This window comes from Rhagoletis pomonella, unplaced genomic scaffold (assembly GCF_013731165.1).
Source record: "Rhagoletis pomonella isolate Grant_MI unplaced genomic scaffold, Rhpom_1.0 Rhpom_scaffold_00004, whole genome shotgun sequence".
Lineage (NCBI taxonomy): Eukaryota > Metazoa > Arthropoda > Insecta > Diptera > Tephritidae > Rhagoletis > Rhagoletis pomonella.
In genome coordinates this window covers 47,838,027-47,862,425 of record NW_023458558.1, presented here as the reverse complement: position 1 = coordinate 47,862,425, position 24,399 = coordinate 47,838,027, and the positions used below count along the sequence as shown (strand labels likewise).

Here is a 24,399-nt window from a genome sequence, read left to right as displayed (position 1 = left end):
ATTTAATTTAATTTAATTTAATTTAATTTAATTTAATTTAATTTAATTTAATTTAATTTAATTTAATTTAATTTAATTTAATTTAATTTAATTTAATTTAATTTTATTTTATTTTATTTAATTTTTTTGTTTTGATTTACTTAACCTAAATTAACTTTATTTTACTTTACTTTCTTTTGTCTTATTTTCTTTTATTATTTATATACTTTTGTTTTTATTTAATTTTACCTTATTTAATTTAATTTGAATTTTTCCTTGTTTACCTAAATTACACATTTTTATTTAATTTTTCTCTATTATTTTTAAGTTAAATTTTATCTGTTCTACGTAATTTTTATTATATCCTCTTATTTAATTTAGTTTTATTTAGATTAAATTTAATATATGTTTTGTTTCAATACTTTTAAATTTAATTTCTATCCTTTTTTATCTTAAATAATTAGCCAATAAATAGAGGCTTCCCTTCGCTTTTAAAAGCTGATAAAGATGCGAGAACTAATTGTAAATTTACATAGTTGAAAACTCAAAAAAAAAAAATAAAAATTATTCACAAATAAGAAGAACGAGCGCTGAAAATTGTATTCAATTCGATGAATATAATATAATGAGATACATATGTACTGTGAAATGAAGGAAAAATATCATAAAAATTGCTTATATCAATTATAAGTAAAATAAATATGTATTTTTGCAAAATTATATTTTGCGAATTCTTCGCCGTGGTGCCGAAATAGAGATCACCAATATTTATGTGAATTGAAAAAAAACATTTTTCATTTTTACTGATCGGTTTGACGAATTCTGACTCATGCACAGGTAGAAGTCAAACCTAAAGGTAAGCAAATTCAAAGCTGTAAAAATTTAAAATCTATTAAATCTTTCAATAGTTCAAAACTGCCTACGTAAATTGCGATACACTTAAGTATGTATGTTTATACTATGAACATAAGCATGCAGTACATACTTACCTTTATATGTACATATGTATGTATATCAAGTTAGACCTTATCGCAGTATGTAGTTACAAATAGGTCATTCAAGAGTGTACAAGTACGAGAATATAGGAAGGTATGTATGCACATTAGGGTGGTCGGAATTTTAATGCTCTCACCCCCTAGCATCGAACAAATAAACCAGTTTTTTATTTTTATTTTTTTGAAATCAAAACAAATTTAGAGGCGACTCACACTTTTCCATGTACATATGTACTTTATATGAGCAAAAACCAACTTTTCCTAGAAATGGCATAAAATTCATGAGAATCAATAAATTTCAATCGGAAAATTCGGGTTCTCTCCAGGAGACTTCCAATAAAAATACCCAATTGTTTATTTAACCACTGTTTAACACAAACGATTTTTTATTTATCTCCACATTGTATTCTCTGGAATTTTCTGGTGGTTTTGGCGGATCTATAAAATATAGTTACTATGAAAAAAGCTCAAATAAAGAATTGAGAATCTCCTGAAGAAAAACGGAGTTTTCCTATCGAAAAATATTGATTTTGAAGAAAAATTTAGACCACCCTAATGTTTATATAGCGTTGTCTAGTTATGACGGAATGTGGGCGCTCTTGTAAGTGAACGAAATGGGCTACTAAAATGAGAAAGAAAAAAATCCAAACTGTACCTAAATATTCGATGATCTTCAGTGGGTGTCAGTATGTACTTATGTATGTATGTAATTTGCGTACATTCACCTTACCGGAAAAAGTGGAACAAGTCGAGTAGATCGTAAACAAACTCAAATGCTCAATTGCGTGCGTATGTCATATGTACATACATACATACATATGTAGTATTTGTGTTTGCGTAGAAAAGTATTTGCGATACAGTGTAAATACATATAGTTATATATATTTATGTTATACATATGTACATATCCATGTATAAATATATATGTATCTTTTTGTACTATTAAATAAATATAGATATATCTATGTATATTTTTAAATAAATATATAAGTACGTGCAATGTACGTATGTACATACATATGTACACAGTTATATCTTTTTTAAAAAGTAGAATAGTGGTAACCCGCAGAATGAACCTTTTTTCCGAAAATATCTTCTGAAAAATATTTTTGGTAAATTTTTTGCAAAATATTCCTAAATTCGCAGCTAATATATGTACATTTAGAAAATATACCACTTTAATTATTGATTACAAAGGCTTTGCCCTGGAAATGCCTATTTAAAATATATACATATGTACACACGAAATCATGTGGGGCATTTTATGTCACCGCGGCCACCTTTGTGCGCGACCTCTAAGGATTGCTGGTCTAGGTGACATGAATATACGTGCAGCATATTTTGCCGATATACGGGACTTAAATTTTAAGAAAACGTCATATGTACATATCATTCATTTAAATGCTGTATCTTGCAAACTGTTTAACGAAACTGAATGAAAAAATGTTTTGTTTCGTCTTTTTATGGACATTAATTAAAAATTCATTGCATAAATGTACAACATTAAAAATAAAAATAAAAAATAAAAATTAAGAAAACATATTTCTTTTTGATTTTCTTTTTTGAGTTTGACATTTTTAAATTTTTTTGTAAGCCAAATCTATCTCAAATCAGGCAGGCTGACAACTTCATATCGCAGATTTGGTTGCCGATGAAATATGTTATTCTACAAAGAAAATGAGAGGATACGTATTTTTCCTTAAAAAAAGAAAACATTTTTAATAAAGAAATGCGCAAATCAATTTTGAATGATAATAATAAAAAAAAAAATTGTTTTGCCGGACTTTTTTTTCCAATTAAGATAAATAAATTCGTTTGAAATTTGCAAAAATCTTTAAAATTAACAAAATGACGGCCAATTTTCTAAAAATAAAGAAAGTTGATTTCTTGAAAAAGCCACATATTTTCTTCAAAATTTTACAACAAATTTTTTCCAATATGAGGAAGAAGTTTGAAGCGGACTAAACCGTTTTTGAAGTCAGGAGATTTTTTTTCCAAAATGAACAACTTTTTTGTCAATGTTACTGTGGCTTGTTAACATTTTTTATTTTTAATATCTTTATTGAGCTTTGTACCACGATTGTTTATTAGGAAAAATTGAAAAAGCAACAAAGTCTAAGCGGTAGAAGTTATAGCAGCTATTTCGCAGATGTTTTTTCTAGCATTCAGCAGGGATGGAACCTGCGTAATCGTTGTGCAAAGTCAGAAGCGTTAACCACTGAGCTACATATGTACACCCCTAAAAAACAATCGTGGTACAAAGCTCAATAAAAATATTGAACAACTTTTTTTTTTTGTATTATAAAAATTTTATTTGGCAAATGTTATAAATATTATATTAATAACGTTCCAATTTTCTGCAAAATCTCCGCAGCAATCCCAGAAAATAAAGTATAAAAAAATTTACATAAATTTATAAAACATATTCAGACGGAGGAAATACGAAAAGGAAAAAAAAAAAAATAAATAACATGTAGTTCTTAAATATTGCTGATACATGGAGATTTTGAAAAAAAATAAGACCGCCACTATTCTCGAAGCTATTAGAAGTGCAGAATCTTATGTAAGAGAAGTCGAGAACTATACGTATTTCTTCAATTAAACTACTTCTGATATCATCGCCGAGAAGAGTTTCGCAAAAAAAAAGTATGAATGGCAAAATGTTGAAGCATGAATACAGGTATTTAAAAATGTCATCTTTGGAAGGTTCCCGTCTCTTATAAAGCCAGAATAGCTGAACATAATAGGCAAAACATGTATTTTTAAATATGTAATAAAATAATAAGGTTAATATAATATTTATTATATTTTCCAAATAAAATTTGTATAATAAAATTTTGTGTTTTTTTAAATTTTGGAAAAAAATTGTCCTGACTTCAAAAATAGGGTAGCCCGCTTCAAACTTATGTTAATTCTTTCTCATATTGATGATGGTAAAAAAAAAAAAACAAAAACAATATGAATAAATCATATTAACTTTACTAAAGGTATGAAACCAGGAAAAGGCTTTTAAGGAAATGGCAAAATTGAGCTTTGTTGGAAGTTCACATGGGAAATCTGCTTACGACGGGATTGCAGGAAATTTTAAGCAAATAGCAGCTAGAGCAAGTCTTCAACTCCCGACTTACAACAAAATCGTACAACCGGGGCCCACCACCAATGGGGTAGGAATAATTTAGAGAAAAACAAGGTGCTGTATGCGCCCAAGAGTGGCTACAATGAAGTCAAGCAAAAGCTTCAAGATAGATTCGCAAGGACACAATATATCCAAGGAACGCAAGGAGAAGTTCATGCTTTTATACCCGAAACGTCAACAGCACTCATTGCAAAAGAATATTCGAGCTCCAATGACAGATTCAAGGTTAGTACTTTTATTAATAAAATAAGAAAAAGGAAAGGTGCGTAAAAAAAGTAAACCTGATGAATAATAAAATTATAGTTAAAAAATACCGAAAACACGCTTTTATTGCAATAAGAACTAGAAAGTAAAAGAGAATTTATAGATATGTATAAAGATCCCGTTTAAGAAGTACATAAAGTTCCCTCGCTTGATTTAATTCCACCTTTTAAGCTAGCTTAGAATAGGATTAAAGTAATTGGCACGTAGTCATAGTCAAAATAAAGTCCTGGTAGACACTAATTTTCTGTTGAACGATGTCTCCATGCATATACCAGGGTGTTGGTAACGTCGATAATGATGTTTAACCGGAGATTAGTGTTAATCAGGCTTTGAGCAAATAGACTTTAGTGTATCAGCTCTGCAGCTGCCTCTTATTTCGAATATTTCGCTTTGCCTTACCATTATTTTTATTCGTTTATATAAAAAATAACCAATATAATTTTATAGCTGGTGAAACAATCTGCAATTTTTCATTTTTATTCCCATCATTTAGTTGCGCATTCAAATTACACTCAAATGAAGTGGTAAATTACAACAAATACTCCATAATTACTTGCCACGAACAGTGCACCAACGTGGTAATCATATAAAATCCATGGAAAGACGGACGAAAGCAAGCGTAAAACACTGCATGCCGGAAGAGCTGGCAGCAAGCCACGAGCCAGTCAATGTCAAGCCAATCGGAACTGGAAAACAATAAAGTTACGTTACAAAAAGTGGAGAGAGAGTGCTGAAATTGACCCATCCTGATGGCGCACAAAGAATCGCTGTTGGCAAATGGCGGCTGAACAAATTACCATAACAATGCTCTGACATTAACATACATACAAAACCGATGAAAGCGTGCGTGCACTGATTGAGATTTGCCCTTACGAACTTGAAAAATATATAAAAAAAATAAATAAACATGCACTTTCGGGTGGGAGTTCAGTCTGAATAATAAATCCGATTATCCGGATATCCTATGATATTCGGATATTCGAATTTGAAAATCCTCCTAATAAGCATTATATGTACATAAAGGTGAAAGTTTGGTTATAACCAGCTTTGTTATTGTGGTAATTTTTGAGCAAAGTTGCTTATCTTATTTTTTCTTTTTCGAATTTGGCAACTTGTTAGTTTATTCTTTAGTTTTGTATTTTTTTTTGGATTAAAGATATTCATCCCCTCCATGACAGTACATGCATATTTTTGACGTTGATGATATATACTTACAAGTAATTAGTTCAGCACAATAAATAGGTCAGGTAATTTTTGTTGAATTTGGTAACTTGTTTTGGGATATTTTCGTAAAAACGGTTAGGTTACCGAACAGTTTGGTTATGAAGTACGGGTTCGGATTCGGCATAGTAATTTGGCCGAATTGTTGTAAAGAAAATTTTTACAAATTGAAAAAATTTTAATTGTTTTACTTATTTGAGTACCTCTGTAATTTAATTTTATTTTTATGACAACTTTCTCATTTCTTATTGTTGTTTTGATTTTATTTCCAACCTGAAGTTTTAATGCCCGATACAACTTTTGGTAAGTTCATTTTTAAAAATTGCTTTATATATGTAGTATTAATAAAAGCAATTGCCCTTATTCGTAAAAAATAAAGTAGGTTTAAAGAGCTTTATAAATTGACGTTTTCATATATTTTTCAATTTATAAACCTTTTATAAAGCTACTTTATTTTTTATGAATAAGGCCAAATATCTTTACAGATGCAATGGCTCAAAGCAATCCGGTTTGGGATTTTCAAAAGCGTAAATATAATGGAGGTGTTTGGAACGCTAATTCGGAGGCAATCTTGCTTGGTAAATCTTGTGTACTGCACTGAATAAAAGTACATAATGAGTTGTTCAAGCAACAACAAATTTTTACTGAAAAAAATCGGGTCAACGAAAAAAGTGCTCGGTCACAATTCGAGCTCGGTCGGACACTTAATGTATGCTAAGAAAAAGGGGTTAAAAGGATTTATTTCAAAAGTATTTTTAAAGTGGGTTACCACCTGCAAAAAAAAATTTAAACCCATTTACATGACAAATTAAAGGAAATATTTGAATAAATGTATCAAGCTGGAACGGTTGATTTCAAAAATATTTTTGCACAGGGTTGCCATCTATTTAGAGTTTCAAAGTTAATACAATTAAAAAGTTAAACTTTGTTTATTAAATATTTTTGAAGAGGGCTGCCACCAATTTAGGAATTCAAAATTAATTTAATTAACAAGCCAAATGAAACAATTAAATACCGCTGTCAAGCGAGGTTGTGATCCGTTTAGAAATTCAAAATAAATTCATTAATGTAAAGGAAATTGCATTAACAAGTTTACTGTAATCTTTTTATTTACATATCGTCACCCGAAATACAAAAAGACGTAACAAACATTATAGTTGAAATGCAAAAAGACATAACTAATAAAAAATTCAAAATTCAAGTTTAGATTTATATGATGGATTTCATCGAATCACAACGCCCAACATTTTATGAAAAAAAATATATATATATTAAAATATTAGTCACGACTTTTTCCATTTCATTTACGATGTTGTTACGTCCTTTTGCATTTCAGGTGACGATACGCTCTTTATTTATTTATTTACACATATTTTTTAACAGGGTTGCCACCTCTTCAGAAATTCAGAATCAATTTAGTTAAAAGGTTAAATAAAATATTTTAATATCGATTTCAAACGATGGATGTTTAAAAAGCTCTATATTTCACAAATATGTTCGAAGAGGATTAATATATGTACATACACACATACATACGAGTACATACATATGTGTTAATCGAAAAGAGTTTAAGAAGGCTTTATTTCTTTATTTATGCTTGTGAAAAGGGTAACCACCTGTTTATAAATCAAAATCAAAATTAATTTAAGTGCCACGTTAAATGAAATAAATATTTTAATATTGGTCTCAACCCTAACGCACAGTAGAAAAATTGGTTTGTATACATTCTTGCATTTATTTACGCTAGTAGAAGATGAGCAGGAAAACAAGTGAGCATTTCATGTTAATTTACTATAGACAATTGTCATGGCATGCATTGTTGTTGGCTCGCGCGCAGCGCATAAATTATGCCGGTGAAATTTCATTCAATTCCATCGAAATATGTACATACATATGTATGTGTGTATGCCTGTACAATAGTTAATTTTTTAATAATGTAAGAAATTATGACAGCTTGCGGTGGCAATGGCTGAATTTTTGTGAGTGTCATTATGACACAATTAAATTTTATTGAAGAAAAATGGCCAAGTGTCAATACAGCGGCTGTGTGGTGCAGCGTAGCAATCGTGGCGTTGCGTATACGCAGTGTTTGCCAATGCGAACGAGTTACACTGTGACTTCTTGCACAGCTGGCATGCCTTCTGTCACTTTGGGAACTGTGAATAAAATTTTATCGTTTGCTTTCTTTAATTTACACTTTTTATTTACTTAATTGCTGAAAAAATTAGTGGCTATGCAGTGAGGCGGCACAGCGGCAGCGGCAGCATCGTCCATTGCATGCACTGCCTGGGCTTTTAAATGTTGACAACTGGCGCTTCGTCGTCAATCTGAGCGCAATATGACCCATGGCAGAGTGCATTTGATGGCCGCTGGCGAGATGCTGGGTTGAATAGTTGGTAGCTGCGCTCGAGGGCAGTTTTTGTTGATTGTTTGTAAATGAGACGAGTGTTAAATTTTATTTTTGTATGTATGTATGTATATGTGCATGCAGTTTAAATCACAAGCTGGCTTTCCTTAATTCCTTATTTATTCGTCTTCGTGGGATGTCTTGTTTCCTTTTTCCTTTTTCCCTATTTCTTTCAGTTTACTTTTAATGCACTCGCTATGCTTTCGCGCGTCTCTACAAAGTGCTTGCTGCAATTGTTATCGGAGCTTCTGTTGTTTTTATTATGTTAATATATTTTCCTCTTTACTGTTTTCAAGTCAGCATTTTGATTAAATTTCATGACACTTTGTAGATGCTCTGGATTTGTGGTGAAGTGATCGTAAAAGAAGGAAAACTTCTTAATTCGCATTACATTTGAAACTGAGTAGTACATTTTGTAAAGTCAAGACGAAAGATGGGTTTCAAGTGACAAAAGCAAGAATGTAGTGCGCGATTATGGTTTTTATAGAGTTTGCAGTGGGTAAATTTAATATCACTGTGGAAAATCTACTGCGTTTATTATGTATGTTTGTAGTACATAGTTCGTTGCTTTTAAGTTTTTCTACTCTACGCTTTTAAAATTTAAGACTGTTCATAATATGCCCTAGGAGATGCTTATATTTTTTATTGAGGCTAGCGCTAACTCCTTATTAGCGATCACAGCCTGCTGGTTTGAGGTATGGCAACACTGCAACTTCATTATTTTTACAAAACAAAATAGGAAGAGCCATGATAAGTTATTTCGAATATCTCGATTGCATTGGACCAAGAAGTCCGTGTGATTTAGAGGACTTCGTATGAGTTAAATTGTCATGTGTTTCCAATGGTAAAAGCTAGCGTCAGACTAAGGGAAGATTAAAAGCGAGATCACCGATTTTTGAAAGAATTTGTATAAAAAATTTGTGTACGTGTCAGTTAAACGTAACGTAAACAGTTTTGAAATAAGTTTACGAAAAAACATTTTGAGAGAAAGCCCTTCTATATAACTAAGCTCGGACAGCGAATTTTTTTACTATAACTTTCTATTTTAAATTAATTTTATTTTAGTTAGTAAATTTTAAAAAAAGAAAAAAAATATATATATTTTTTAATTTCATTAATTTTAAGAAACTATTTTTTTCAAATGTTATTGTTTTAAAAGGAAAAATATATATTTATTAATTTCGTAATAGTTTTAGAATTTTTTTATATTTTTAATTAAAGATATTTTTTTAATTCATTTTCATTTTCTTTTTACATATTTTATTCTAATAAAAATAAAATTACATATTTTTTCTTAATTTATTTTTTGGGATTTTATTTTATTTTTTTAAATTTAGTTTTGCTGTCTTTGTTTAAGTTAATTTTCTTTTAATTTTTAGAGTTCGTTTTAGGAATAGATTTTTTTAAATTTCATTTAATGTTCAAGTATCTTTTATTTGCTTCTTTTTAAATTTTATACTGGTTTTTATTTTCATTTAAGTTTAAAAAATATTTTTATTTATTTTTGCTTTATTTTAATTTTTTATTTTTTTTAATATAATTTTCTTTTATTTATTAGTTCTAATTTGTTATAAAAAAATATATAGATATATTTCATACCTTTCATGAGCATGAAATGGTATTATTTAATTTAATTTAATTAAAAAAAAAATGTATGGGTAAAAGGCGAACAGCATAATGCTAAGACCCCTTTGTTAGCAGATCTTCCAATTAGCCTTTCGAAAGAAAGAGATGAGCTTTCAAGATAGTGGCCAGAATTGTCCAGAATTGACAATTTGGTTCATAAACATATTTATATGCGTTTCTTATGTTTGTAAAAGTATTTTGTGAATTCGAATTATTTACCAAAGATTTTGTTTTGTATGTAGTATGTTTGATAATACATAATATTATAATTCGTCAATTGAACTAAATGAACTGAATGAACTCAAGAACTAGTTCACTAAGGTGAGCAAACTACAACTCAATGGTTCACTTAAAAGAACTAATGTGCCCTACTCTACTACATATCGCACATCGTCTTCAAAAGAGTCACAACTCAAAATAATACGTTTTTCAGAAAATGCGAAAAACTGTTTCTTAGCACATGATAATCATGTGGGCAAGGGCGAATTTACCTCACGTTTTTTTAAACAAATTATAACAAAAATTTGCACCAGCTTTTGCTGAAAGTTAAATAAAAGCTCTGCGTACATTTTTAGCGCATAATATCAAAAATGCCAAATTTTGAGTTGTGACTCTTTTGAGAACAGTGTGCGATATGTATTAATGTGAAAGTATTGGTGGGAGAAGCAAACAGTTCAACGGTATTAACCATTACAACCTTGATTCCGGCACAGTTGTTTTCCCTCAACCATAATTATCAGACTTGGCGCAGCAGTAAATTCTTGAACTCTATGCCAACAGACTCCGAACGGCTGCGATTCTTCGAGTATCTGGTCTTTGGGATGACCATCAACAAATCATGAGGGCAGTCTTTGGAAGTCCATGGTATTAAGTTGGATTTGTGAGCCAGGAAGGTAACATGTTGGCTTGTATACGCACCGCGAAGAAAACCTCGGGCTATTTCCATGTAAATAAAATTCGTACTAAATTACCAAAAAAGAGTTTTATTTAAATGTACGCATTGCGGCTGATATTGTTCAGATTGTTATGTACTCATAATGGCTTATATCGGTGCTGGAGTATTCGATTCTCGAAGGTAGATACTCTTAACTTGTATTTTCCTTAGGTTCGTCCTTAAATTCGTGCTCGTTACTACATCAAATATTTTGTCCGGATTTGGCATCCTTGTCGAATTACCAAAGGAAGAACATAACAAATTCCCTTCTAGCTATGTATTACGTTGAATAAATTTTCTGCAGGCTTTAGAGGAGTTACGTAAAGGTTTATTACATACATATATACATATATATATCCATACAAAATTTATTTGTCCAGTTTGCCAAGCTCTTTTCCAAGCATCTGTTTCTTATGTTGGTCTACCGTTTGCCGAAGTTACAGTCTCTTAACATTCATTATCAAGAGATTACATGTTGGCGGCTACTGAGCAGAGCGTAAAGAATGCATTACTCCACAGACACTGTAAATACCAGAAACTTAGTAGTGCTGCTATTTTATACCAGCAGGGCAAATGCATATCTCAATGCAACTGCAAATAATGAGCTGAAGCTGAATGTTTTGCATTGATGTGGAAAATATGGGTAACACACTAAACTTCAGCTGCAAATTTATGCAATTACATGCATGTGCAAGAGAGAAGGACAAGCCAGAAAGAAGCTAAATCTTTGCTTTACGCTACTTAACCTTTACGATGCTGTCTTAAGTGTACATAGTAACGAAAAGGGCTAACTACACTACTGTTTAGGGTTTAAATTTTAGTTATGTAAAGGAAATCCATGGTGTACATGGTGTTGCTAATGAAATTCACTAAAATCATCTTAAATATAGCAACAAAACTGAGAACTACAAGCGTCTTTACACTGAGCTGCATTCTAATTTCCGCCACTGAAGAAATTCCAGAAAAAGCCGATTAGCTGTGAGACTACGTAATTTGTACATGTATGCATGTATGTATATATAAGCAATTAAGTGTTTCAGATACACAATCGCTTACATAAGTACGTACACTCTGATATGCGTTATACTTACTCAAGAGTACACATAAGGGGTATTCACTATACTTTTGCTGCTGTATCATTTGTTCAAATAAAAACAAAATTTTATTTATGCTATCTATGCACCATGCCAGACAGTATGCAGCCGATCGTGAATACCCGCCAAATATAGTTCTTCAAAAAATAAAAACCACCACACAAAGTCTGAAATCGACCACATATTCGCGTATTTGAGTAGTTTTATTTTTGCTCGACATAATTTTCTTAATTTTAAGAGCAAAAATTGCCCAACACTAAACATTATAAGGTAATAAAAATGATATAACACCAGATTCCACACTCCCGGCGGCGATGAAATTTTTTCAAGTAAAAGTAAACAAATGCGAATGGGAGGATTAAACAAACTCTAAAATAGTAAATTTTTCGATAGGAAACGTGGTTTTATTGTGTTAAATTGCAAAATATAAGATTTATAAAAAGAATTATAAGCGAAAAAGTTAAAAAACTGCGAGTTTCCGTTGCGTTGTTTACTTTTACTTGAGCATTTCAAAATCGGCAAATCCCAGGTAACGGTTTCTGAAACGTACCACATTTGTTCGCTATTCGTCAAAAGCTCACAGCAGTCCATAAGGTTGCAAAATATGCGCCTGCTTTACACTGTCAAGGAAAAATATTTCCAAAAATCAACGCAATTTTTAGTAACTTCAATCTTGCACTTTATTGTACTAAAATTAATTTTTTTAAAGTCAAATTAAAAAGTTTGCAATTTTGGTGAACAATTGCAGATTTTTTGTTTTAATTTTTTGTACGAAGTTTGACCCAAAACCTGAGATCTTCCACAGTTTTTTGAAATCACACAAAATTTTTTTTAAGTCCGAGCACTTGGCACATCTGCTAGTGCTTATCAAAGCTTCCTAACCGGTTTGTGGCATGCGCCTTCATATTGTCACACAAAAGAGAGGGACGTACAGTTTAACGCTGCCTCCGAACGCGAAGGATTGCCACTGCCTGCTGGGGGCGACCGCCATTTAGAAAAATGAAACTTTTTTAGGACTTTTAGTTTAACAGTTATTCAGCGTCCATTATATTGGACAGTGGTACTCTACATTTGAAAACAGGGAAGTGATATCAATAATTTTTCTTTTTTTCAAAACTGAGAATAACATTTAACACTTTTTTCGGATATAGATTCCACCGAAAAATAGTTAATTTGTTCATATATATTGCACTACTCAATATCGATTTTTGTGGCACTTTTTACTTTTGTGAAATAAACACGGTCAACTGCATACCGAAAATGCAGTAAAAGAAATGCGGTAAATAAGAATGATATATGTACTTTTCTCAAAACAACTGTTATTTTAACAAGTAATTTTTAGCTAAAAAAAAAAACACTTCAATTGTCATATAAAAAAAATATATATATATATATATCTCATGATCCACTGATCGGATCTTAACCAGATTAGTATGGGACCACCTCAGAGACACTACCTTTCCGATGCATTATCGAAATCGGTTAAGGTGGTCCCAAGTTATGCGGTAACATACATAAAAAAAAAAATACTCCGGCGAACTGATAACCTCCTCCTTTTTTGGAAGTCGGTTAAAAAAAAAGCCCTTATTTAAGAAAAAAATTATTTTTAGTACAAAACAAAGTTTGTCCAATATAATGGGCGATTTCACTGAAAGGGTTAAACTGTGAGAAATAATTAATCATTTAAATTTGTACACTATTTTCGTTGAGCTCCACATACAATTGGCCATATATGTATGTACATATGTAAGTATGTGTAACAACACATATATACAATTTAGCTGGTATTAAGCAATTCTCTCGGTAACAGCGTGTGGCACATGCCACAATTAATCTAATTGACGGCTGTGAAATTATACTATTAACGAAATTACGTACTCCTACATAAGAATATATAGTACATACATGTGTATGTAGGTATATCTTTTAAAAGTTGTGAAATTACAAATTCGTGCTTTAAAAATCGTAGAATTTTCCAATAGGTAAATAGAATGGGCAATAAACAGTTTTGATCTATTTAAGTCGACTGGAACTCAATTTTTCCGGCCATGATTCAGAAGGTCACCCACGTGGTTACTAAAAAAATTATAGGGGAGGGCACCCAAACTACTAGCATATGCTGATGACATTTCAGTAATGGTGACAAGAAAATGCCTAGATACCATAAGTGATATAATCATTGGAGACCTCAATACCAAACCAATGGACTACTCGCGCAGTTTTAAGGATTAATGCAGATAAAACGGATATGTTACTTTTTACAAGAAAGTGCAAGATTCCCGGAAGGAAACTCGCTAAACTGAATGGCACTGAACTGTGACCAAAAGACCGCACTAAGTACCTTGGGGTTAATCCTGGACTGTAAACTTCTTGGAGGTGCAATGTGGAAGACAGATTGAAAAAAGCGAGTAATGCCCTCTTCGCATGCAAAAAGAGACCAATATTACTAAATGGCGCGCTGGTGTGATGGACCACAACAGCAAGCGAGCGGAATCCACTCTGATCTAGAACAAGAGAATAACATTCCAAAACCTCTAAACAATCTTTATAGCGAATTAGACCAAAGGGTAAAAAAGCAGGCTATATCGAGATGGAATGCGATAAACACTAGTAAAAGCATCTCTAAAGTCATGTGTATGCTAGGAAACGGAACACAAACCCGGTTTATACAATCGCTGGAAGACTGCAGAACTATGATGGGTGTCCTAACAGGACAGAACATGACAGGACAAAACACAATTGAAATATCTTGGAGCTCCAGAATTTATTAATCTTGATGACATGACAAAGATATAGGTATCAAATAAAGCTTAGTAGGTTGCAGAAAGAAAAATAGAAGATAAATGTCAAAAAACTATACAAAATTACGTTAAAAAACATCACTGTTTATTTATTACCGGGAACTCAATATAATGCAAGCGAAAATAACTCAATAAGGGTTTTCGGAAAGATTGCCATTGATATGTATGCTCATATTTAGATAGACGTCTGTTTGCAGTCGTACCACACGATGAACAAAAGTAGAAGGCTTCAGTATAGCTTCAACCAAATACGTACGTCCAAGTGAGCTCACCGAAGCTGCCTCTCTTCCTGTCATGTCACCAACGTCTTAATCGAAATCTTAAATGCAGCACACTGGCTACATTTAAACGCACCTGTACCCAGTCGGAAAAATGAAGAGCACTTCTCAGATGGGACTTTTTCCCCGTCATTAGAAAGTCATTCGAATAAATGCTCCAGTTTTAACTGAAAATGAATTAGAAGCACTTGAAACTCTACCTTTTCCATAAAAAGAGGAGCTGAGAACCGAATACAAAAGGCTTACCAAAAGGAAAAGCTCGCACGAGGCCACTTTACTTCCTATTTCTGGATATATCTAAACAAAAGAAAATCACAAATTCAACAAGAAATTCAAGATTCTCATTTTATGTCCATGTAAAAGTTCTGGCTGCCGCCGTGGCTGAGTGGTTAGACCGGGGGTCCTGGGTTCGATTCTTGGTACCGGCTACATATAATTACAAATTCAAAAAAGAACGGTAAATCTCAGCTACTTAGAATTCGCACGTTATTTTAGCAGAAATACTAAACTGCATATTCAAAATATTTCTGAGAGATATACTTAATTAAAAAGCTCGAAATTTTTACCAAAGTTTGTTGTTTTTTTTTAAGATTGAAATTACTAAGATTGAAATTTGGATTTATATATATATACATTTATTTTTATAAAAATAATACAATAGATATAGAAATGAGATGCGCTGCTAAAAAGGTCTTTTTTTTTTGATAAGCACTTCTCTTTGGAAGCGGTATTAGAAGATCGTCCACTAGCGCGGTTATTCAAAGGCAGACGAGAAGGGGTGTACCTAAGGCAACTACAACAAAAGAAGGCCTTGTAAGTTTGATTATTCCCAATAAACGTGAAAGAAGATAAGAATAAAGCACGGAAGGCCTGCCACTTCAAAAGGTCCAGAACGAAAAATGACACAGAAGATGGCACAACGCCGAAACCGGTTTGTCTCCAAACCAAATTTGACAAGGGATGACGGAAAATCGTTCCACATAACACCACAGTCCAAGAAAGCCCTTTATTTTGTGATTTTGCCGACTGGGATGTGCAGCTCAAATAAAAAGATGCGCCATGTAAATGAATAACTACGTTCGGATTAAAATGTTTGTTAAAGGGATACACACGCAGATGTATAGATACTTTTAAGCCAAAAAGTAAACTTATACGAACATAAATATTTGCAGAAGCTTTCCACAAAAGAGGGTGTTTCAAGTATTTGAAAGACAGTGTTATAAAAAGACACAAGACCAGAAGCCTAAGAAACCTTTTGCAGCGCCGTATATTTACTAAGTAATTGGATGGTTGAAAAATAAGCAGTTGATGCCGAACTTTCAAAAAAACAAAAAAAAAACAAAAATTCATTTTCATCTTAACGGATAGGTTAACAAGTAAAACTGATTCCTTTGGGGTACTGAAATTCGATGTCACTTCAGAAAAAATTATGCGGCCAAAGCGAGCCACTTGTTTGTATAGATTTTGGGTTAGCGGAGTCATGATGCCGTCACATGATAACAAACTTTTTTGGCCTGAATTAGATGCAATAGAGAAGGACAATATGTGGTTTCAACATGGCGCTGCCACTTGCAACACAGCGTCTGAAACAATGGCCCTATTTCGAACGAAGTTTGCAGGACGTATTACCACACGATCAAATGGCCACGATTTGGTATAGTCTACGCCAATAAAACCGAGACGATTTCAGAGCTGAAGAACGAAAAAAAAAAAATGCTGCGGCCTTATTGAATCACCCCGTACATATATGTAAATCCTTACATAAACGACAGCTACGTTAACTTTTCATTGCCTTTTTTGTACAACAAAAAAAGTTCAAATTATTCTGTGCTTTCAATTATCTTATTCTCGCCAAGAAGCGCTCACCCACACTCGCATGGCTTTGTGTTCCGCTTCCTGCTTCGTTGGCGTATCCTTACATTAATTGCACTTTCTGTTCAAACTAATTTAAGAATTTCCAGCCAAGACAAAACGCCGCAATTGTCTGTAGGAGAATAATATACAATATGTACTTACAAGGATGGGAGCGTGCACATAAATGTCTTTATCACATATATGTATGTATAAGTTATACATACTTACACTAGTATATGCTGATTACGTAACGGAGATTACAATTATTTTTTGGGTTTGCTTTTTTTTGTTCTATTTTTCTTATAATTGTTGAACGATGTGAAGCGTGAAAAGTTAAACTTATATCTACATATTTGTAGAGGAGCGAAGACTAAAGAAATACATACCTCACTTACGTGCAGCAGTCAGCAGATGTTTAAAAATCAGCAGTCGAGGAAACGTGCGTTGAACATTTATTGGACAATCGATTTTTTGCTGATGCTCAAACAATTCACACATGGCTGTACATAAATAAGTATTTACATACATTACTTTGCTGAGTTTTCATTCCGGCTAAATTTCAGTATAGTTTGTTTTTATAGTTTGAATTGTAAATGCCAATTATTTCCGGTGTAGTTCATAGACGTATGCTTGCAGCCTCAAAAAATTTTTTGAATCAATTTGTTGCATAACTTTAGAGTTATAGATGTATTAATTAAAAAAAAAAAACCAAATTTTAAAAACAAGTGATTTTTTATGTAATTTTTAAGAGGTGAAAAGTTAATTAGAACATAACTTTTGAAGTACACCAGATATTGATTTGAAATTTTACGTGCAATTAGTACTTATGTAGTAGGTAACTAAAGTATGCTTTAAAAAATAACTAAATGGCAAGTAGCTCAAAGTGTGTAACTCTACTTTTCACAATTTTCACAATTTTCAGTTTATCGCGTATAATATTTAGTTGAAGCATTTCATTTTAAAAACTTTTTAAGTACTCTACAAACAATTGCAAATAATTTGTTACCTTAGCAAGAGGTGTGCTTTCAGAATAAAACAAATTTTACAGATAAAATATTCTGCGATCTTCAGCATAAAAAATATTGATGTGCAAAATTGTAATAAAATAACTTCAAAACTGAGGGAGTTATTTATAAAATACTCGTTAAACTTTAATCAAATTTTTAAGTACCGTTATCTCGTAAACTGGAGCCAATCTGCTAAAACGGGGAATGTCATTGAATTTGGAACGTGCCAATTAAGTGAGTTTAACTTTCAAATCCTTTGCTCAAATTTACAACTTCACAGCGCAGCTTGAACCCAACTTACTCTTTCGTTTTCTATTTCAGCGACCTAAATGTTTATTCCTCGTCTAAATTTTTTTTGAAAGTGTAACTTTTTTTTAGATTTTCCCATATGCTTCGTATGGAAAAAATGCGAAACACCTTAAAAAAAAAGTTTCTACCAATTTAAAACCTGCACTTCATAATACTACAATTTAATGGGCTACGAAACTGTGGATGAAATTTGTTTTTAAAATTTTTATTGAAAAGTTTGAAATTTTTGGCGAAATTTGGAGAATTTTCATAATTTTTGTACAAACTTTGAAATATTGAAATATGAATTAACATATATGATGCTTATTATATAACTAGCTAGACTTTTATAAATAAATAATAAACATAAAAAAAAAGACAAAAGACAATTAGTGAAAAGTTGGCCAAATATCGCACTTCTATGAACAACACGTTAATTTTTTTTTTCTTATCAAATGGTATAAAATCTCGTTTCGAAATTTATTTAAACACTAACTCTGCTTGAAAGTGAAACAGCCCTGCAATTTCTTAAAGTTACAACACTGACTACAGTAGAGCCGCATCACACGACGCCTACTTTTACTCTCAGAAAGTACATCCCAATCGGCTGAAATTTTAGGGGTGGGGGAGGCCTCAAAACGATTAAGCTAGCATTGCATTGCATTTTTTTTGTATATACGAAACGAAGTCTACTGAATGGTACTAATAACAAATATCATTTAGTTCTGTTTTCTCAAGTAGCTCTAAAATGTATCTGTCCTTCAAACATATTAAAAAAAAAAATTGTGTTTAAAGGCAGATAAATATTAAAGCTTCTTGAGAAAACGATCTTTAGATGAAGTTTTCTTTATGCTGCGCTGTCTGATTGTGGTATTTCTTCTGAGCAAAATGGCTTTGATCTCCATAAGAATTGGGAAGGACTTCTCAGAACGGTTTAATACAAAATGATGTTACAGACAGGTTGACTTTATGTCGCATTAAATAATCTGTTGTTGGAGAAGAGAACGAGCTGCAGGACTGAACCGCGTAGGTTAAATTTTTTATAAAGTGCCCAATATCGGGCGTATAAAGATTGGAACCATATTATGGACCTCAGAAAGTGCGTAAGTCTTGTGGTGGCCGAGGGTAAAACGAAGTCAACCAAGAAGTAGGTAGTAGCCAATAGGTAAGTATGTATGAAAACGCAGTGAACAAACATTATCTATGCAAAAGTAAGAGGCAACCAGTCCTTTTGTACATAGATTCAGAGGATTTATTTAAGCTAGCTTTTGAGCACACATCATTAGGCACTCTTCTAATTTTATATTTACTCTAAGAACCTATATAAACTTAGCGAAGGCAATGAAGTACATACCTACATGCATATGTATGTAGTAAGCACCTATATCCATGTCTGTTGATTTTTAAGCCAAGAGGCATGATACTCTAAAAAGCTGCTCAAAAAATGTAGCTGACGAAGCTTTTAAGAAAAAAATTTAATTTTTTGTCTACCTGTATACCACGCGCCCAAGTAAGTGGCTCTAAATAATAGTCATTGGCGCCAGTGGACACGCTTTTTGAGCAGCAACAATAATAAAAAGAGGCCACAACTTAAAGATAAAAACCAAAACAAAAGCAAAAACCAACAAACACAAGCCGCTCACAGCGAAAAACCTCAGCGATGGGCATCGCTGATTTGCCAAGTGAAGTCGATTTGCGCGCGATTTGCGGTTGCCCTACAAACAATAAACAGCACACTGCGCTTCACCTGCATATCAGCAATGCCCATCGGTGGAACGAGCAACAGCAACAAGCGCCCTTTCCCGCTTATTTTGCAAATGCAATACTGCAATTTACTTCCATTGATATGTACATGCGTGTGTGTGTGTGTGCAAGTGCAAGCGCGCGGCTGTTTGCTGGCTAACCACATCCCGCGCTACGTCATTGACTGCACCATGCCAATTGGCAGAGAGTTAACATAGCAGCTCTTCACACACTGGCAACAGCTACATATCAATACGCTTTTCATGGTTTTCGTTGTTGTTGGTGCAGCAGCTGTTCTTGTTGTTATTGCTGGTAGCCTTGTTGCTGCTGTTGTTAACTGGTTTCATTGTTGAGGCAGGTAATGTATGTAGGTACGTCACTCGACTCAATCGTGTACTCGCGCACTCGTACAATATCCGTCCATTGCTATTCACTTCATTGTTTGTTCAGTCATTCGCGCAACCAGACGCGCGGTTTACCCATCCATCGCTCATTGCTAAGAGTATCGGTAGCAATTGTGGTGATTGTTTTTCCCTTGTTTGTTTGTTTGTTTGTCTGTTTCCCCTTCCTCCCACCTGGCTGTTTTCTTGCTTCTTACTGCTGTCGATTTATCCGTCCGTTTGTCTGTCTGCCTGTTGGCGTCGCGTAAAGTTGCTTATCCGCACTGAATGAATTCATTCAACGCTCACTGTAACGGTTTCATGGCGTACGAGTAGTATATTTGCAGCTAACTAGCTATCAGTCTACCTTTCCTTCCGTTCGGTAGTACATCTGTTTACATGTGTATATGGATGCCCACCCAACCAAAATATTCAAATTGTCGTAAATCAGACTTTTCTGAAAAAAGTCGAAAGTCTTTCGACCTTAAAGCGTAAACAGACGGCAGCTTTGATCCGAATCAACTCGGGAATTAACGGCAGCTGATCCGGATTAAGTCCGAGTTAGTCCGGATCAACGCTGCCGTCTGTTTAAGCTTTTACTTAACGAGTTCGTACCCATTCCCCACATCGAAGCATCCGAATTCTTCGTAAGCCAGACTTTTCTGAACATAGTCGAAAATATATCGCTCTAGCTTGACGAATTCGCAACCATGTCGTAAAAAGGAAGGAAGGTAAATAAATTTTCGAACGAAGTAGGCTTTGATTTTCTTCTAAGGAAAACATGATTCACTGGAATAGGACGTATCAGAACATGGAAAAGATCGCGAGAGTTTGAAAATTTTTCTTTTGCCAATCAGATATGGAATTTAAACAAATCCCACAAACATGGGTAGAGGATAGGGCTGCCAGATTGGGATTTTTATATTGAGATTCAATCGATCGAATCTCGGGGCTCAGGGTTTGCCACAAAATTCTCGGGGTTTGGGAAAAATTCTCTGGTATTTATACAATTGGTTTTTTATGCATCAATTTCATTTTTACTCCAAAGAAACTGACACTTGTATGTATGTATATAGCACATACCTGTTTTATCTCATTATTTTTTCCGCAATGTTTGTTTATCTATTTACTTTTGTGTCTTTAACCCATACGAATAGGTTTCCATGACAGACGGGTCTTAGTAAATATCTGGAATATTCCAGATTTATATCTGGCCAAGGCTTGTCACTCTAGAATTTTCCCGAAAAGCGCTTTAGTGAATTTTTATGCTATTTCTACAACAACAATGGTGGAAAATACGAATACGAATACGAACACGAATGAACGAATGGGAAGACAAATGCGAAAACGAATACTAAAACGTTGAGCAAAATGAAACGAATAGGGATATAAAAACGAAGACAAATATAAAGACTGGTACGAAGATGAATATCAAGCCGAATGCGACTAAGCCGAATACGTAGAAAGCGAAGACGAACGCAAAGACGAAGATTATTAAGAAACCGAATACAAACGAATAGGAAGACGGCGAATATAAAGACGAATGCGAATTTTAATAAATATATCTGCAATATGAAAAAAACTAGAAATGAATCAAAGGAGGTTTCTTTTCATTGTAGAAGGGTTCACTTCTGCATGTAGCCTGGCACAGGGGAACCCACATAGTTTAATTTTTTTTTTAAATTTTTGTTTCAGTTGTACAAAAAAACATAACTGAATTTAATGTAAATTAATTAATTAAAACACCAGCTTTGTGCGCTTCAAGGTAGAAGTGCTAATTTTGAAAATATCGTCGGGGTATTTAAAACAAAAAAACCTAAAAAACAATCGAATTTCGACATTAACTGGTACTCGAAGTATTTTATTATGATTTTGATTGAGTGTTTTGTACATTTGGATTTGGAAGGGGTGTGAATAAAATTCGAATACATTTAAAGAGACCTTGTTTAATGAGCTCAATGTGTTGCTATAGTAAGGTTAACATTAGGATGGAAATGTTTTCAGAAGCAAAAAGCATTGTCTATATGCATATATAAATGTTTTGAAAACACAAATACTATATATAGTTTTTTCTTATTTTCTTAGAACAGACGTGGCAGAAGCGCTTCCAAACTGACGAAGAAATAAGACAAGAATTGATAAGTATGCAATTTTTTGCTAAAGAAGTAAATCGTTTAACCCTTTCGCAGACAGTCATCTTTTGTACGACCTTCTGGTGGGTCATTTATTATATCCTTGGACCTAGCATGATAATTAACGACGGAGTATGCCGCGTCTACCTTCTTATGCAAATTTGAGAGTACGAAGGGTTAAGTCTATTAATTCATGAAATTGGAAAATATGCTCAATTTTATGTAGAACTTGTAATAAGTCTTCCAATTTCATCAGTTTGCCTTTTAATTCCAGAAAACGGCACTTAAAACTCAATTTTGTGCTGACAAAATAAATGCCAAAGATTTCGCTATGAACATTTTTAAACGATTTCGTAAAGCTTAAGGCGTTAAATTCGATTGGATTTAGTAATATCATAGTTTTCGAGATCGTTAAGGTATTTCTTTACAAAGTCGTGTCAACGCTCTCATATAAAATTCTTGACAATTTCGTAAAGAAATTGCTTCCGATTTCGGAAAAAAACTTTAGACGCGACGTAACGATTTCGTTAAGAAATCTAAATAAATTGTTTGGTGGGTTACTCTTCACATAAACATGAATGCTTTGCTGTCTGGCAAAAATAACTGACGTTTTTTTTTGGCTGTTGATTTTGTTAGTGCTGTGGTTTTTTTCTTTGCCTGCACTTGCTGCCGCTGCAATGCAGTGCAATTGCTGCGTTGGGTGGCGGCTTACGGTTGCTTTGCTCTAAAGTTGAACACTTTTTGTTGCATTTTGTTTTTCTTCTTTGCATTTTGTTGTTGCTTTTTTTAACACCTCAGCAATTAACGTTTGTTATTATTATTTTTGGTTTATCGCTGTTTTATTTTTTTTGTATGCTTTCCTGTATTTCTTTGCTGTTTAACTGCACTTTAATGTGGTAATTAAATTATATTTAACAACAAAAAAACCACAACAAATTTTATAAAAATTTATTAATAAGCGTTAAAGAGGTAGAGAAATACTTTATAGAAAAATTAATTGTATTACAGAGCGAAAAAATGTACGTATGTGTATTAGTTTACTTTATGATTAATTGCCACTTCAACAGTTGCATTCAGTCTGTTAATTTTAAAGCAGCTTTTTTTTTACAATAACAAAGCATTTGCTGCAATAAATTTTTTGGTTATTAGAGTATGAGGTTTCACACATCAGTGATATCAAGTAGTTATTCTAGTCAGGATTACATATCATTAGTAGCAGGTATAATAGGCCACTCTTTGTCATTTGCCCAGATGTTATACTTATTTATCGCTACGAAATAAGGCACAACTTCAACTTTAATTTATATTTTAATAGAAAAAATCCATGTCTGGAGTACGAACTCCTACCCCATCCGGCATGTTCTTTCCAGCTAGCCCCAGAAATAATATTTTTTACTCAAAAAGTCACTGTCTTATATTACAAATCTTGTAAGGTGGATAGTTCCGTGCGCAGAAGTCCACCTTAGTAGGACAAGCTTTTGACGGCCATTCACCAGGGAGTGATTATTTTGCGTACGGTTTAATTGCAGCTCACGACGTCCAGATATTTATATCAACTTGTCCTCCGGGTAGCTTTGGGAGCGAGCTAAAATGAGAAGGCGAAAAACTCCGCGTGCGCTGGGTTTGGCTTACGCCACGTTAAAACCCCGCTCTATGAAAACCAAAAATATGCTCCAAATGAGACCCCCTTATTTTGATGACGAACACGGCAAACGTATGAAGGACTATGATATAAGGGCATGCACCTGGAATATCCGGACCCCTAATAGGGTGGACAAAGGCTGACATCACCGCCATGCAAGAAACGCGTTGGAAGAGACAAGGCAAAAAATGTCTGCGGTCTTGCGATTATTAGAGCTGTCATGTCCAGAAAGTTCTTAAATTAAGGATGGAATACTTTTACACCCTATTCAATGGCAGAAGCACTGAAAGTAAGAGTGAAAGTGGAGAAAACGAAACCGAGCCCCCATTCTATTATGGCGGAGTCAATGCTCCACTGTCTTGATGTGACGAGGTTCGAATAACAATAACGCAGCTCAAAACCAACAAAGTTGCTGGAGATGATGGCATGCATGCGTCAACTCTTATGCCTAATATGGTCAGATGCTCGCATGCTCGATGACTAGAATTTATGTGTGCTCTGCCCAATCCACAAGAAAGGCGACCCAACTACCGCAGGATCACCCTTCTAAGCATATGTTACAAGCTCTTATCGAGAGTTTTGTGGGAAAGACTGCAAAGCGCCGCACAGTGTTTCGAC

General features: G+C 33.3%; 1 protein-coding gene across 1 annotated transcript in view; it reads right to left on the bottom strand.

Moving 5' to 3' along the window:
• LOC118737668 (UPF0565 protein C2orf69 homolog) overlaps window positions 1–24,399 on the bottom strand; it is a 579,466-nt gene that overhangs the window by 213,664 nt on the left and 341,403 nt on the right. The gene's annotated exons all lie outside the window — the stretch shown is intronic.